The sequence below is a fragment of the Ambystoma mexicanum genome, chromosome 5q (assembly GCF_040938575.1).
Source record: "Ambystoma mexicanum isolate Mex_15411 chromosome 5q, UKY_AmexF1_1, whole genome shotgun sequence".
NCBI lineage: Eukaryota > Metazoa > Chordata > Amphibia > Caudata > Ambystomatidae > Ambystoma > Ambystoma mexicanum.
The window spans coordinates 405,045,184-405,061,513 of record NC_090933.1 but is presented as its reverse complement, the minus strand read 5'-3'; the positions used below and the strand labels follow the sequence as shown (position 1 = coordinate 405,061,513).

The 16,330-nt window shown below is 47.2% G+C and overlaps 1 long non-coding RNA gene across 1 annotated transcript in view; it reads left to right on the top strand.

Annotated features, from left to right (window-relative positions):
- Positions 1–16,330, top strand: part of LOC138497425 (uncharacterized) — an 84,193-nt gene that overhangs the window by 54,970 nt on the left and 12,893 nt on the right. The window lies entirely within an intron of this gene.

Sequence of the window (16,330 nt, the reverse complement as noted above, 5' to 3'; positions counted from 1 at the left end):
TACATCGACATGATCCAAGTATGTAACGGGTACAGATACCTAATTGTTGTGGTGTGTCCATTCTCTAGATGGATAGAGGCAGGTCCATGTACAGACCCGGACTCTACCTGTGCGGCCACATTTTTAGTGAGGGAGGTGTTTTCCAGGTGGGGGTATGTAAAGTCATGAGATCAGATAACGGGACCCATTTTGTAAATGAAGTTTTTGAACAGATTAGCTTGTTGCTTGGTATAAAGCACAAGTTCTCGTCGGCATTTCACCCATAAGATAACGGGATAAGTGAGAAGCTCAATGGCCTTTTAAAGGAGAGGATAGCCAAGTTGAAGCTTACTCTGAGAAAGGGATGGTTGCACTGCCTTCCTTTGGCACTGTATGCACTCCGGAATCAACCCGGTTCAGACCATCATCTTACGCCGCACAAAATAACCACAGGAAGAAGAATGCACACTCCACTGACACCCCGAGACAGAGCTAGATGTGATGCACAGCCAACAGGAGAAATCTTAGGGTGTGAAATGCAAAATTACTTGAATTGCATGACATCTTGCCTTACAGTAATTTCAGGCCAGCTGCAGCACGACAAAAATGGTGCAGGACAGCACGGAACACAGAAGGAGATATTACTACAGGCACAGCTCAAGGACTTTGTGTTCCATCCATGTTCCCTGGAGACACCGTCCTGGTAAAGAACCATACACGGAAAAAGTGGGACGAGCTAAAGTTTAACAGTCCCTTCACAGTGGAAGACTGCCCTCCTTCTGCTGTAAAGCTACAAGGAAGGAGAGCTTGGATCTTTTTGGGTAACATAAAACCATACATCGGAGAAGGCCCCCTGCCTGCACCCCAACGCGAAGAGACTCCAGACGACGGGGAAGAACCACAGCACGTGCATACGAGATCCATGACGAGGAAGAAGGACGCATGATCAGCAGCAAAGTAAAGACAACAAACTTTTGTGCAAAAAATGGTGGTTTCACTTTGGACTTTCCCCTGAGCAGAAAAGAGGATAAGGACATAAAAACAGACACTCTGTGCATCCTAGTTGGATGGTGAAGAAGAAAATTGCATTTATAAACCACAATATAGTCGTTTGACTTTGAACTGTGGACTGAGGTACACTGAAGCTTTGACTAGAAAAGAACATGTCAAATTTTGATTGAGGACACATAAATTGGAGGAAAATACAGTATCCAGATGCCTTCCACACAGAGACCTTGTTTAGAATCACTTATGGTGTCCCACAGTAGCGACATCAACAAAGATGTGGTGACATACTTTGATCTAGTGCTAAGATCGTACCCGTCATTGGTGGGGAGGCTCACCAGTGTCACTGACTTTCTTCAAGATTCTGAAAACGAAAAGACTATAAGGTGATTGCTTACTGTAATTGCCGAACAGTTCCTCCTACTTCCTGAGCACAGCGAGGAAAAACCAAATGTCCCAAGCGGAGAAGGAATCGAATGAGCTTATCAACGTATTGTTCTTTCGCCTAATTGAAGACTGTCCAGATCTTGTCGGGAGAACCACAGATGTATTAACTTTTCTTTGAGATCCAACAAATACAGAATGTCTGAGCATAATCCTAAACAGTATTGTTATGCAAATAGCTCTCCACGCACACGGAAAGTGGCAGACACTGTTCGCAGTGAAGTGAAAGACTATGGTCCTGAAACTCAGCAAGACAGGACAAATGTCCCTGTCACCAGAAGACAGCAGATTGGCAAGTAACATTTTCTTTTGCCTAATCACGGATTTCCCAGAGCTTGTGGGGAGACCTGTAGATGTTGACGTCCTCACATTCATCAGAGATCCAGCTAATTCTACACAGATGGGCATGCTCTTACAAGGCATTGTGATGCAAGTGGAACTTTCTAACCATCAACAGAACTATTTGAGAAGATTTTAAGCAAATCAGAGGCACAGACTGGGAGTTCGTATATTTTGAACATGCACAATAGAAAGACTTGCTGGATTATTTCCTGTTTTTTTCCTGTTTTTGACATGCACATAGAAAAAGAGAACTGTATCCAGAAATAATAGACAATCCAGTGTTCAAAGAGAGACAATTGTTTAGTCCCTACAGCCCGCAAACAGAAACCAAAAGAATCCAGAGATAATATTGTTTAGAATTTGTATTAAAAGTTAGCACAATTTCACGGATGATCAAGATGAGGATCCAGAGTAGCAATCTCGTCCTCCCGCAGGAGGAAATACGTTCACATTTCTCTGGAAGTAAATGCTGCCGATTGACATACAGGGGAATAATGTATCTATGCATAATTTTTATCATTGTCCTACTATCACTAACGATCAGAACTGCATTTTGTATTGATGCACAAAGCGTTCCAATTCCAGTACACCAACCTAATGATGCCTGAATGAAGCCTACGAAGGCACCCAGACCTTACATAGTCATTCCAGTCCCTAGAAGATCTGATGGTGGAATGAATGAACTTGAGATGGATGTGATTAGCAATGATACACACACACACACACTTGTGGTAACAAGCAAAGTGAAAAGCTGGAGACAGGATCGACAGAGTCTGAATGGAAAAGGAGTACTGACAACCACATGAAAACATGGAATGCACACACACCAGGCCTAGTGTCAATAACTGCAGGACCACAAACTAAAGCATGGAAGAAGAAGAGACTGCCAGCTATGAGAAATTCCACTACAAGCGAAGTGAAAAGAGAAATGGAAGAAGTTGAACTCCTGAAGAGACAAGAGAAGTTAGAGAATCGATCCACAGAGACAACATTGTCAAGCATATATGTTCCAGTGGAAGGGACAAGTATAAGTTCTGCAGTACAGCCACATACTGAACCAATGTCAGAGCGAATACAGACATTTCTAACCAGAAAGAAAAGGATACATGAGGACAAGGAAAGAACTGCCAGACTTTTTTATACTCAAATGGCACAAATGAGGAGGCCTGCACCATGGACCGGGATACGAAGCATATGAAAGAAGTTGGAAGACGAAGTTCAGAAGGGAAATGCTTTGTTTGTGCACTCCTACCGTACAGCATGGGGAAGTCTAAGATCTTCGTAGCTGTAGAAATTGATTGTCACGACCCTCGCCCAAAACCCCCTCTGGCAAACCCATTGGCCAGGTGGAGTCAGGACTCTGGCCTCTAGAGCCTGGCATCCTCTTCAAAAGCCCTCATGGGGCCAGTCCTGACGCCTATGGCGCCAGGCTCATGCACCATGAAAAACAATGTGCTTGGGAACTACTTTATTGTATCGTCAGCCAACATGGAGTCATCCACATAGCTTGGTTCCTAAGAACCAAGCTATGCAGTCTAGTGTTTTGGGTGTGGTAGCCTAGGGACTACTTTACCTGGACTATTTTGTTGGGGCTATTTAAACCACACCCGAGCAAGACAACACGCTGCGCGTTACTTTGCAGCTTGCAACGTGACGCTCGCCGTGTCCAGCTATTCCCTCGAACCTCGGAGAAGCAGAACATGCAAGGAGACAAAAGGAACATCATTAGCAGCAGCATCTTACCTGCAGTCTTCATCTTTAAACACTCGCAGCTACTGAGAACAGCTTCCTCGAATCTGCATGCCTCCCGGACAGAACGACCTGAAAGAGGAAGATAGAGGCAACATTAAAGAAAGCAGTAGAGACATTTACAAATTACGAACTGCTCAAAAGGCTTACCTGGCTGGTCGCTTCATGGCTGGCACCACTCCGGACATTCCACTCATGCTGAAGAACACTGCAACCTACAAGGAAGGAAAACACAGGTTAGCAAAGGCAAGACTTCGCAGCGCTGCGCAATGCGCTTACTTACCGCATCATAGCGCTCTTAATGCGCCATCATTTACAAGTAGGGCTCAACCAAGCCAGTTCGCCGCGCTGAAGCTCTGCATACCTAAGGGATAAAAAAGAGACATTTTAAACAAAGAAAGGCATGCAGGATAGCAACAAATCTAAAGAACAGCAATAAGACCTACCTGAACAATATCAAACGGGCCGGCGTCAGTGAAGTAACTGGACCACACTCGCCCATGAAAGACAACGCGCCCCTGCAAAGAAGGCAGGACGGAGAGCACGTCTAATTCTACCACAAGGCAGAACCTTCCCCGCAGACCACATCAGGGCAAAGCTGAGAAGCATACCAGCGAGTAACCCGGCTGGGTGGCGTCCCTGTGGATACCAGGTGAGTGTAACATTGATGTCCAGACAGCACACTGTCTTTTGTATGTAGCAATGTGCAAGACCAGAGGCCAGTTCATGGGTAGTGATGCCACAATGAAATGGGAAACTGAAGCAACCGATCCAAATGAAGACAATTATGTCCAGGACATAAAGACAAGAAACAATGGAAAAACAAAACACATTGTGATGAGATACGAGAAGCCTGGAGTTAAAGGAGCAGAAATCAGAAGAGAATTGAATCAGAAACGAAATGTCCAAGGAAAATCCCCAAAAGAGGCTCGAAGTTGGAAGAACAGAGGCCAAATGCAGATTTGGGGAACAGTGCTTTCACCAGACTGATGGGAGAAAGGAGTAGTGATATGCAGAGCATGGATGGTCATAGGTCAATACGAGCATACCATCAACATAGTGCGAAATCGATGCAAGCCATTATGGCCAAAGCTTGCAAAACTGCTGACATGGGTCAAAGACAGAGGAGGACCCTTGCAGATTGTGCCACTGGAAAGCCCAGAATTCTGCTTCAGGAATAATGGCACACGAAAAATAGGAGAGAATCAGAACTGTGGACAAGTTTTTTATGCTCCAGGAATGGTGCATGGAACTGCAGTAATTATGGATCATTATTGGGCATGTGGATCCAAAGCATACATCAGACTGCCGAGAAACTGGGGAGGTATATGCACCATAGTGAATGTCCACGTTCCAGCGTTGGTAATCCCGAAAAGTGACTTGAATATTGACAGTTTCCCAAAAGCAGATGCACACCTGAGAAAGAAGAGATCTGTGGAACTACTGAATCGAATGAAGAGAGAGAATTACTTTTCTGCCAAATCAGAAGAAGCTTTTCATGCAATCCCATATGAACATAGGCTGTTTAGCCTAACCTCATCAGTGTTCGCAACAATCTTCATGCCAAGATTTCAAGTTGGAGCAAATACTAAATAGTTGCAGATAACCTGATGGGAGTTATAGCAGACCATCAACACAACCAAAAAGGCATTCAACGCAATCAAGGAGGAGTTAAGGGCAATCCAATTGATGACTCTCCAGAACAGATATGTACTTGACTTGATCACAGCTATAGATGGAGGAGTTTGTGCAAAAATTGGAGAATCATGTTGCACCTTCATACCATCACACGATGAAGAGAATGGAACTCTAACGGAAGCCATAGGAATGCTGACGAAACTACAGAATCAGATGATTGATGAAACTGACGAAGTAGACGACGACAGTTGGTTTGGATCACTGTTCTCATGGGTTCCACAATGGATGCCAGATGCATTCAAGTTCCTAGGAGCCCTGCTAGTGATGATATTACTACGATTCTGTTTTATCAAGATAATAATCTATCAGTGCCAGAAAACTGCGAAGAAAACCATAGGGATGAAGATCATGATTGAGGTCAAGCCAGGATGGAAACACAAAGACCTGACTGACGAAGAAATAAGAGACTTTGTGAAGGCCAGCATTCACGCACCAGAAGGAACAAAGTTTCTCTATCCCAGGAAGCACAGAAATGATGTAGGGAGATGGGTTTACTGCAGCCCAAATGGACAGTGTCAACTAATGACGTGGAACAAAGACGAACATGTAAGAACAGCAGGAATTTTAAAAGGCGTAATAAAGATATGGACCCCAAAGAGACATTTCTTCAGACCATCATGTATAGACCCAGAAGATGAAGAAAGAATGGACCCAGGCGATGAAGTGAAGGTGAATACAGAGGAACCAAAGAAGATGGATCCAAAGAAGGAGGTGAAAGTGGTCGATGAATCGCCCAGAGGGGGGAGTGTAGAGGAGGTCCCAAATAAGCCTGCACTCCAACCATCCATTTTGAAGTACCAGGAACGTTCACACCGAAATATGTGACGTATGATGAGCAAATAAACCAGCAGAGAGCCACAGTAGGGCTCTTTACAGTACCTATCATAAGAACAGCACCTATTGAAGTACCAATACCCAGAAAACCATGGACAGTAAGGTATCCATTAAGAAAACCATATCAACAAATAAAACAAACGTCTGAGTACAGTCCCTGAGGAAACTAAAAAGGTCTTAATGGAAGATGAATGGTGACGTCACGAGAACCCGGACTGACTCCTATATAGAAGAAATGATGACCAGAGAATGACGTAAAGAGAAGAAAACGCAATGAACAAGGATATTGTGAACCTAAAGTGAAAGGACAATGTCAAAATGTAAGATATCTTAAGCTGTAAGCAAGATGAAGATAGTCGACCAGTTTACGCATGTACATATGCTTGGAAAACCGTGTGGCTCGCTATGCTTGGTAGAAGGATAGTGCGCCAAGCGCCACTATACATAATCTACCTCAAAGGAAGTATGTCATATAAGTGTAATTCCACTTTACACAAGAAGCAAAATCAACCCAGGTTACTAAAGGCCACATGAGAAAAAGCTTCATATTTAGCAAAATCGAGAAGAGACGGCTGAAACAAAACTCAGCAGAGGCAACTCGTGCCAGGAAATCCAAGGTCATATCAGTGGAAGAGACTAACAGAATATCCTGCTTCTGAAAGGTCAAGATAAGAATACAAAGACAGGTCGTGGGTAAAATGAAAATCAAATACACAAATTATGTGGATAAGAGGCAAATCCCTGGTGTCCGAATCAGAGCAAGAAGAAGCCAGAGCTCACACCTACGCATGGCACCAGGCCAGACGACGATATCAGAACTTTTTCCAGACAGGAGATGCAGTCTCAAGGCCAACCACAGTGAAATAATTGACACATGGCTACTAAAGTGATGATTGATTGCAACAATAACTGGAGGAAGGTCGGGTAACTAAGGGGCACCCAGCACCTGGCTGACCATTCTGCGTGCTGCTAAGCAAAGTGGAAAAGTGTGCATGGGGTTGGTGCCAACCCAATCACAATGGACCAAATAATCTAGGGTCCTATATTTAGTAGAACCAATGGGACGTTGTACTTTTAGTGACATCTGCAGTAGTCATTTTTGAAGGAAGGGCTTAGATGCCCATCTGACAGTGTTTACCCAATCACCTCACTCCGTTACCATATACAGATATAGTACCTATATTAAAGTTACCTTTCCCTAACCAATAGAATTGCATTTCAACTTTTGAGCGTTACACGTCAATGGTGACAAGTTTTCAGTATAAATGTCATGATTTTTATGAAGTTCATTGGAGTTGTGAAGTAAGAAGGAGGATCACGCATCCGCTGATATTCATGAGACTCCCCGTTTTTTGTACTTGTCATTAAACTGACTCCCTTTGCCAAACCGTTGAGTTGTCCTTATTGATTGTTGTTGAAGTATATATCTGCACCCCCATCCATCTCACAGGTGCTGCTATCTTGTCTTAAAGTGCTTCTGAGCAAACCCTGACTCTATGGGCCGGTTGGGGGTCTCGCAGCACAGTCCAAAAGTAGACAAAGTTTTATCACCTGTCCTTTGGTGCTTTTTACCCAGGCAAGCCCGCATTGCGCAGCTCCCCCTACGCCCCAGCACCTCGCCTACTGTTCCTCCTTCAGCACGTTTTCACCCAGGCGCCTTGGTCCTCAGGGCAGATCACAGTTTTATGGCCTTAAGGCGCTCTTCACCCCGGAGCCCGCTTAGCACAGCTCACGGTATCCTTCAGGCCCTGCGTAATCTGTGATCCGAATGCTGTTGTGTTATTCCTTATTCCTAATTTCCTGCCCCCGTGTCCGACTCAATTATGCAATGCTTTTCGTTGCCTGGTGAATGTGATCTGCAATGTGATCCGTTGCTTCACTTTTACTTTTTCACCCCCAAATGCGGCCCGGGCGTGTCCGCTCCCTTAATAATGTCGCCTTTCTTTAAAGTTTCACTCCTGAGCGGCCTGGATGTATGGTCAGGCAGGCACCCACAGCTCAATACTTGTTTTAGATGTTTGCCTTACGCGATAAAAATGAAGCCTTTCCGGGACTGCTCTGAGCTCCTTGCCAACCGCCGACTGTGCCAGCCGCAGTACCGTTCTTTCCAGCTCCTCCCCGGATTCAGCATAGCCTTACTCCGGTACCCTGGCTCCTGTTGATCTTCTCGCCGGCTCCAATGGGCTGCTCGTGCTTCCTGTTTCCTCCGGACTTCTGGCGGCAATGGCTGATTCTGGCTGCGTGGCTTCCTTCTAGAACGCGCTGCTCCTGCTCCTCGCCTCACAGCTTCTTCCTCTCCAAAGCTGTGTGCGGCGTCCCGAGCACCAGCACCACGGCTCTTCCTTGTTCCTTGCGATGGCTGCTCCCCACTTAGCTACTTTTTCACGAAATCCGGCAGCACTTCGAAACGAAATCCCAAAACGAAATCGTCTTTTGCAGTAGCGGCAGTCGCCCTTCTGCTGAAGCTGCTGAAGCCCCATATAAGCAGACGCCCGCCGCTTATATGGGGCTTAGCCCACCCCTTTCTTTTGTGGCCCTTTGCTGGCTTTCTGAGCGCTTGGCACACTTTGAGCCTATCCCTCCCCCTTGCTCGGGGGAGAGAGGAGGGGGGAGGCCCCTGCCCCGGTTATCGGGGTGCCTCCTCCATTTTGTCGTGCTGTTTCCGTCATCACCTTCACAACATGAACAGTTGTTTTGAGATAGTGAGAAAGCACTACCTTCAGAGGGAAGAAAGTACATTTTGTGACTCGATGATAAGTGCAGGTTGTAGCAGAGGCCACCAATGAAGGCGAGCAAAGGTTATGTGGGACATAAAACGAGCGGGTTTTAACCTGCACCGTATTCCAAAAGCGACCCAATCCATCAGTGCGTCCGGATGCTGTGCCTCCTCCTGCGGGCGCAGGGGAGTCGGAAACCCGTCCGGTGTTAAAGGGCAAATCGTTGGTTCCAGGCAGTGGGTGGCATTTAAGGGACACTGTGCCAGAGCTCTCAATTGCCTGTCTCCATGTCAGGCGAGTGAAGAACCACGTGCTTGTTTTAGCATTTTCATATTGTGCGTCTTTTTTTTCATCAAAATTGCAAGTCTGCAAGTCATAGAATATAATGGAAAATACAGGACTGGGTGGGCTTCACCTCCGTCACATGGGTTCATCTAGCAACTCAGCATCACATTGCGACATATGCAGACCCTAAGATGTCCATATAGATCCCCAACATCTGTTAAGTTTGTTTACATTCTGGAACGTGGCATTTCATGTTCCTACTGTGTGTAAACGAGGGGCTAGGAGGAGTACCAGAATGCCACACAAACATAGTAGGGTTTCTGATCAGTTTAGAGGGAGGACATCCGAGTGTCTTTAGTAGGCAGGGACTCGCCCTCGTGTGGGCCCAGACACGCACCTGCAAGGCAGCTTGGGCCAGGAATGATTTCTGTGTCCGCTTCTGAGGCTCCACTCAGGAGGCATAGAGTGACTGCCTGGGACCCCACGGGGAAGACCCCTAAGCGATCCCAACGGTACGGTAGGCGGGATCTCCCTCCGCAACCGTAACTATGGGCCTCATTATAACCCAGGCGGTAAGGGGTTTACGGCAGCGTAAACAGCGCCGACCCTTACCGCCTGATTCCGAGGTCCCTTAGCGCCATGGAGGATTTAACACCTGCTTTTAGCAGGTGTTAAAATCCATGGCGCTAAGGGACCTTGTTGTTAATTACGCCACCGTAATTTACGGTGGCGTAATTAACGCCTTCCCCACTCCCATTATGCCCTATGGGGCAAAAATGGGGAAGGGTAAATGGGGATTGGGGACTTACCGCCCCGCCTACCTCGGAATGGGGCGGTAAGTCCGCCAACCACCATGGCGTAAACGTAGTTTACGCCATGGTGGTAAAGGTACGACCCAGGCGGTAACTTACCGCCTGGGTCGTAATGAGGCCCAATGTATTTTGTTTTTCGCAAGTTGTAGTAATAGTTTGTTTTCTCAGTGGGTTGAGCGCTCGCTGCTGCAATGTGTGTGTGATCTGCAGGTTGCAGGTTCAAACCATCTCCGCCTTTCATCCTTCTGAGGTTGATAAATGAGTACCAACACAGGTTGGGTGATACTGTATGCATATTTGTTCTATAAAAAAGAACTAAAGCGTAAGTGCTATACAATAACATATCATTTGGCCTTGAACGTCTCCTTGCATTCACAGTAATTTTTCAATATGGATCTATACACATATATTAATGGTAGGTATGGTGATCCATTCTTGTATGAAATGTATATCACATTAGTGAGATCATAACCATATTTTTAGTAGTGTACTTAGGAACAATGATATCTGATGCCACTTCCTGTTTTGTCAAGGGATGAAAGGTCGTGTTCATGCCACTCCTGGGCCTTGGAGCTGTGGGCCTTGGAGCTGTGGACCCTGTCACAGAACTGCATGCAAAGTTATGTTATTTTATGAGTTGTGTTGTAATGTAACAGGCACATGAACACGCCATAAGTAGCATTTTCTGTAAAGTCATGAATTGACGCGATTCACGGATGATGGTTGAGGGCCACTTTTTTTGAGGTGCGAGGTGGGACACTCTTTTTTTGGTTGTCCGGGCCTATTTCTTGTCCCAGTCCGACCCTGTATACCTCCTCATGTACACAACTGGAGTACATACCAGAATGTAGTACATCTGGACCTCTGTAGACGGCCAGCCCACTGAGACTACCATGCATACCTAATGTAAACCATCACTTGACCATGCATTTCAAAGGATCACTATGGGCACATACGGACCATGAACCAGGCACCCTGGCAAAGCCCACCACCCCTGCAGTGTGGCGCTGGGAGACAGAACTCAGGGCACTGGGGTGGGCAGTGATTCCCTTGGTAGGGGGCCAAACACTGAATGCATGTAAGCATAGTTGGTCTAGGGTACTGCTGGGAAAACATATTGGTGTCAAGACACCCAATTGTATGCTGGATTGCACAAGTCAGTCATGACTTCACTATGCACAGCATGGCCATGAGAGCGGGTGGAGAGGTCTCACGACACCTGCTTGAGCATCTGTCCACACAATTACATGTAGCAACAGGCCTCCCTGACAGCTTGACCTATATGCATGCAACACGTGCAGGCATACATTGCAGAGATACAAGCGTGTATGCTGTTGCCCCTAGCACAAACATATGGCATGATCACACGTCAACTCTGGCTTCACATGCAGTGTGACGACAGATCACAACACAGTCCCTGAGAAGTTAATACACCAACATGACATTTATCGATATCCATACATGTGAGTCACTTCCAGATGATGAGTGTGGATGTCTTCACTTGAAAATGTACAACACATAGAGTTGTCCTGCATGCATGCCCCTCAAATGCCTACAACATCATAATCTGGCATCCATACTGTCCATCAACTCACATTGCATGTACACGAGTGCCCCAAGTCACCAAGAACCAACAGTGACCATACCAATGCATGTCCAATCAATATGTCTACCATCACACATGTCTAGCATTGTCAGGAGGCTGCATTCCACTGTGGATCACTGCAACTCACATGCTGCATACAGAAGTGCATGCCTGCACTCATGCATGCCCATGCACAACACACATACACTGGAGAGCAGTGCACCACATGGGTACTCACCAGCAGCTTCCAGACATCGTTGCCACTCACCGATCTGGGCATGGAAGGCCGGGTAGAACCTCTCGAGGATCTGCAGCTGGACAGATGGCATCTTGTAGCAGCCCGCATGGTGCACCTCCACCCCGACGGCTGCTACTACCTTGGAATGGTTCCGGGTCTTGAAGTCCTCCCAGCACTTCTGCATGTTCTTCTTCGAACAGGCTGCCACCCGCTCTGCGTTGATGGCAGCCATGATGTGCGCCCATATCTGGTGATATCCTTTGTGTCCCAGCTGCGTCACTGAGTTGAAGAGGGCACCATAATTATCCAGGGCCCGATCCATGGACGTAATTTTAGGGGGAGTGGGGGTGTTTGTCCCCCCCAACTTTCATGGCACACCATTTTGTCTCCATTCATTTGGCTGGGGCATCTTTTCATCAGATGTCATGTCCCACCCCCCAACATTTTCAGCAAAGTTACTCCACTGGCCCGATCCACCAGATATGCCAGCCCTCTGCATCGCTGCCATAGGGGTGCCGTTCGTGGTGAGGTGGATGATTGTGCACACATGGCAACCCCTGAGGCAGGTGTGGGCGGACTAACTGGGTCCTGGAACTGGGCTATGGAGCCGAACAGGCAGCAGCAGATGGCGAGGTGGGAGGTGGGAGGCAGTATAGGGCAGGAGGAGGAAAATGGAACGGCACAGAGGGAGGAGGAGGGTCATGTCATGGTATGTCGGATTGGAGGCAACAGATATTAGAGTAAGGGGCCTTAGCGCATAAGTTAGGTGGTATGCACTGCACGCAGCATGCCTACGCAACACACAGCAATGACAGTGATATTTAAGAGGTGCGACGAGCATTACCAGTTGTGCGCTAGAAGGGGAGATGGAGGATTTTCTATCACTTACACATATTATGGGGTGCTTTGCAAGCAGTTGCCTTTACGTGATGCTACCACATATTTCCTTTTGGGTGTGCCTGTGAACATTGTGTACTGATTTCTTTTCATTTTTGGGGTGCCTGTAAGATATTGTGCATGCATTTCTTTTGCTTCTGGAGGCCTTCTACATATTGCGTACCACACTTTTGGGATTTGGGGTGCCCGTAAAGTATCACGGATGCATTTTATTGCTTTTGGAGGCCTTCTACACATTGCGTACCACATTTTTTGTGTTTGGGCTGCCTGTACAGTATCGCATAGGCATTGTTTGGTTTTGGGAGGCTTTCTGCGTATTGCGTACTGCTTTTTTTTTTTAGGTGACTTGGACCGTAGCAGCACCATTCATCTTTGTAGTCCATCACATAGCCTGTTTTTATTTTGGTGTGATCTATCTTTGGGGGTGCTTTTCACTTTGTCTGTACCATGAGTGGGAAGGCTCGGAAAGGGAGAGAATGGGGACGGGGACGTGGTGAGGACACACGTGCCCCAGCCCCATGAGGAGGACGTGGTGAGCCTCAGCCCACCGGTGACCCGGAACCTGAACAAGGACATGTCCTTAGGCCTCCAGGTGGCCCAACACCACCAAGGGCCACTAGGACCAAGAGGTAATGCCCTGCAGAGCAGGAAGAGACTCCCACACATGATAAGGCACAGGTGAAGGAGAAGGGGCCACCAAGGAAGAAGCGATTCACCGATGAGGAGCTTGAATTCCTCACAGCGTATGCGCAGGAACACCATGGGGACTCTACCACTCGGCTGCCAGCACCCGTACTCCCGCACAGAGTATGAGGATGTGGCAGGAGGTCACGGACTGCATAAATGCCTGTTGTTTGGAGAGGCGCACTGCTAAAGAGGTTCACAAGCAGATGGATGACCTCCTTGGAAGGACCGAGGAAAAGCTCAGTGCCAACCTGGCCTGGGCCCAGATCACTGGAGGGGGGCCACCAGAGGAGGAGGAGCTGACTAAATTCGAAGAGGCTGCAAGTGAACTGATCAGCAGTGCGCAGGTGCAAGGCCTCTGTGTTTATGCCTGCAGGTTTTGGCGCCATATGCCTAAATAAATAAATAAATAAATAAGGCGCGGGGCGCATGGATGCCTATGTGGACACAACTTGTGAGTGACATTTTTGCATATCATATGTGCTGACAATTTTGCATGACATGCTCATATATGTGTTGTATTACATCCATGGGCACTGCATTATTGCTACTGTATACACTTGTGTCATATGATCTGCATTCGGGGAGGAGGTTGTGTGGTTTACATGCGCTGTACATGTTGGTGTCACAGTACTCGTCACTGTCTGCTGGCTTTCACTGCGGTGCCTGTACATCTATTGGTGGTGATAATCATGGCTCGCGCAGGCTCACAGCAATGTGTGCATGGTGTCTGTCATCCATTCCCTGCACTGGCTGCCAGTGGACATGGATGAGCAGCAATGTCTGTGCATAGACACATGAGGCCTTCTTCCATATGGAACGAGGTGTGGATGGCTAATAGTTGTTTCAGTGTAGTACATGCCACTTTTTGCTGTTTGATGTAGATTGGCCATGGCATGGACTAAGAAAGTGCTGCTTGATGTAGATCGGCCATGGCATGGACTAAGAAAGTGCTGCTTGATGTAGATCGGCCATGGCATGGACTAGGTAGGTGCAGCTTGATGTAGATCAGCCATGGCATGGAGTAGGTTAATGCCACTTGATGTATATCGGCCTTGGAATGGACTAGGTAAGTACTGCTTGATGTAGATCGGCCATGGCATGGATTAAGTAAGTGCTGCTTGATGTAGATCGGCCATGGCATGGACTAGGGAAGTGCTGCTTGATGTAGATCGGCCATGGCATGGAGTAGGTTAGTGCCACTTGATGTATATCGGCCTTGGAATGGACTAGGTAAGTGCTGCTTGATGTAGATCGGCCATGGCATGGGTTAAGTAAGTGCTGCTTGATATAGATCGGCCATGGCATGGACTAGGGAAGTGCTGCTTGATGTAGATCGGCCATGGCATGGAGTAGGTTAGTGCCACTTGATGTATATCGGCCTTGGAATGGACTAGGTAAGTGCTGCTTGATGTAGATCGGCCATGGCATGGATTAAGTAAGTGCTGCTTGATGTAGATCGGCCATGGAATGGACTAGATAAGTGCTGCTCGATGTACGAAGGCCATGGCATGAACTAGGTTAGTGCTGCTTGATGTCGATCAGCCATGTCATGGACTAGGTAAGTGCTGCTTGATGTAGATTGCCCATGGCATGGACTAGGTTAGTACCGCTTCATGTAGATTGCCCATGGCATGGACTAGGTTAGTGCCGCTTCATGTAGATCGGCCATGGCATGGACTAGGTAATGGACTATGGAAGTGCTGCTTGATGTAGATCGGCCATGGCAATGATTAGGTAAGTGCTGCTTGATGTAGATCGGCCATGGCATGGACTAGGTAAGTGCTGCTTAATGTAGATCGGCCATGGCAATGACTAGGTAAGTGCTGCTTGATTTAGATCGGCCATGGCATGGACTAGGTAATGGACTAGGTAAGTGCTGCTTGATGTAGATCGGCCATGGCAATGACTAGGTAAGTGCTGCTTGATGTAGATTGCCCATGGCATGGACTAGGTAAATGCTGCTTGATGTAGATCGGCCATGGCAATGACTAGTTAAGTGCTGCTTGATGTAGATCGGCCATGGCATGGACTAGGTAATGGACTATGTAAGTGCTGCTTGATGTAGATCGGCCATAGCAATGACTAGGTAAGTGCTGCTTGATGTAGATTGCCCATGGCATGGACTAGGTAAGTGCTGCTTGATGTAGATTGCCCATGGCATGGACTAGGTAATGGACTAGGTAAGTGCTGCTTGATGTAGATCGGCCATGGCAATGACTAGTTAAGTGCTGCTTGATGTAGATCGGCCATGGCATGGACTAGGTTAGTGCTGCTTGATGTAGATAGTGGTTGACAGTGAAGTGCCAGTCAGGTAGTTGGTAACAGACTGTCTATCTGAGGTTGGTTATGGCATCGCTAAAGTGTGGATGACATTGTAGGAAGGTCCAGCATGGAAACAAAGCCTAGTCGGCAAGGCCTTTTAAACAAATGACTTTTTAGAGTGCTATGAATCTGATGTCACATTTTTCCCTTCTCACAGGTGTGATTAGGGTGTTGGTGTGGTAGAAAATTTATAGAGCGTGATCTAAGGCCAAAAAGCATCAAGGCACTAGGCGTGCAGGCAAGTTTGGAGGCCGTTAAGAGACAACCCGAATTAAAGAAGATGGGTTTTCAAAAGCTTACGAAATCGGACATGATCTACAGTACCTTGGAGATAAGCTGGAAGAGAATTCCACAGAGTGGGGGCCAGGACCGAGAAAGAACATCCCCCTGCTCGGGCTCTGCTCCTTCCAGTATTTGGTGGCCTTTGCCTGGAAGGTCCTGCCGCCATGATGGGTCCTTTTGAATTCTGGTGTAATCAGTCGGTTATCCTCTGCGGATATAAGTTTTGGGATGGTAAGGCGCGTGGAGGGCTGAAATGTATTTAGGGCCTATCCCACCGTTTGGGCAACGGTCGGTCAGGCTTTGGCTTGGATGCGAAACATCAGTTTCACCTGTTGGGGAACAGATGTTCTCAGGCCCCAAATGGACTCCCAAGTCCCCTTTAAGGTGTCCAGTAGAGACATCACGGTTGAGCTGTGCAAACCATATACTTTTGGAACCTGTTCCTCTACCATGT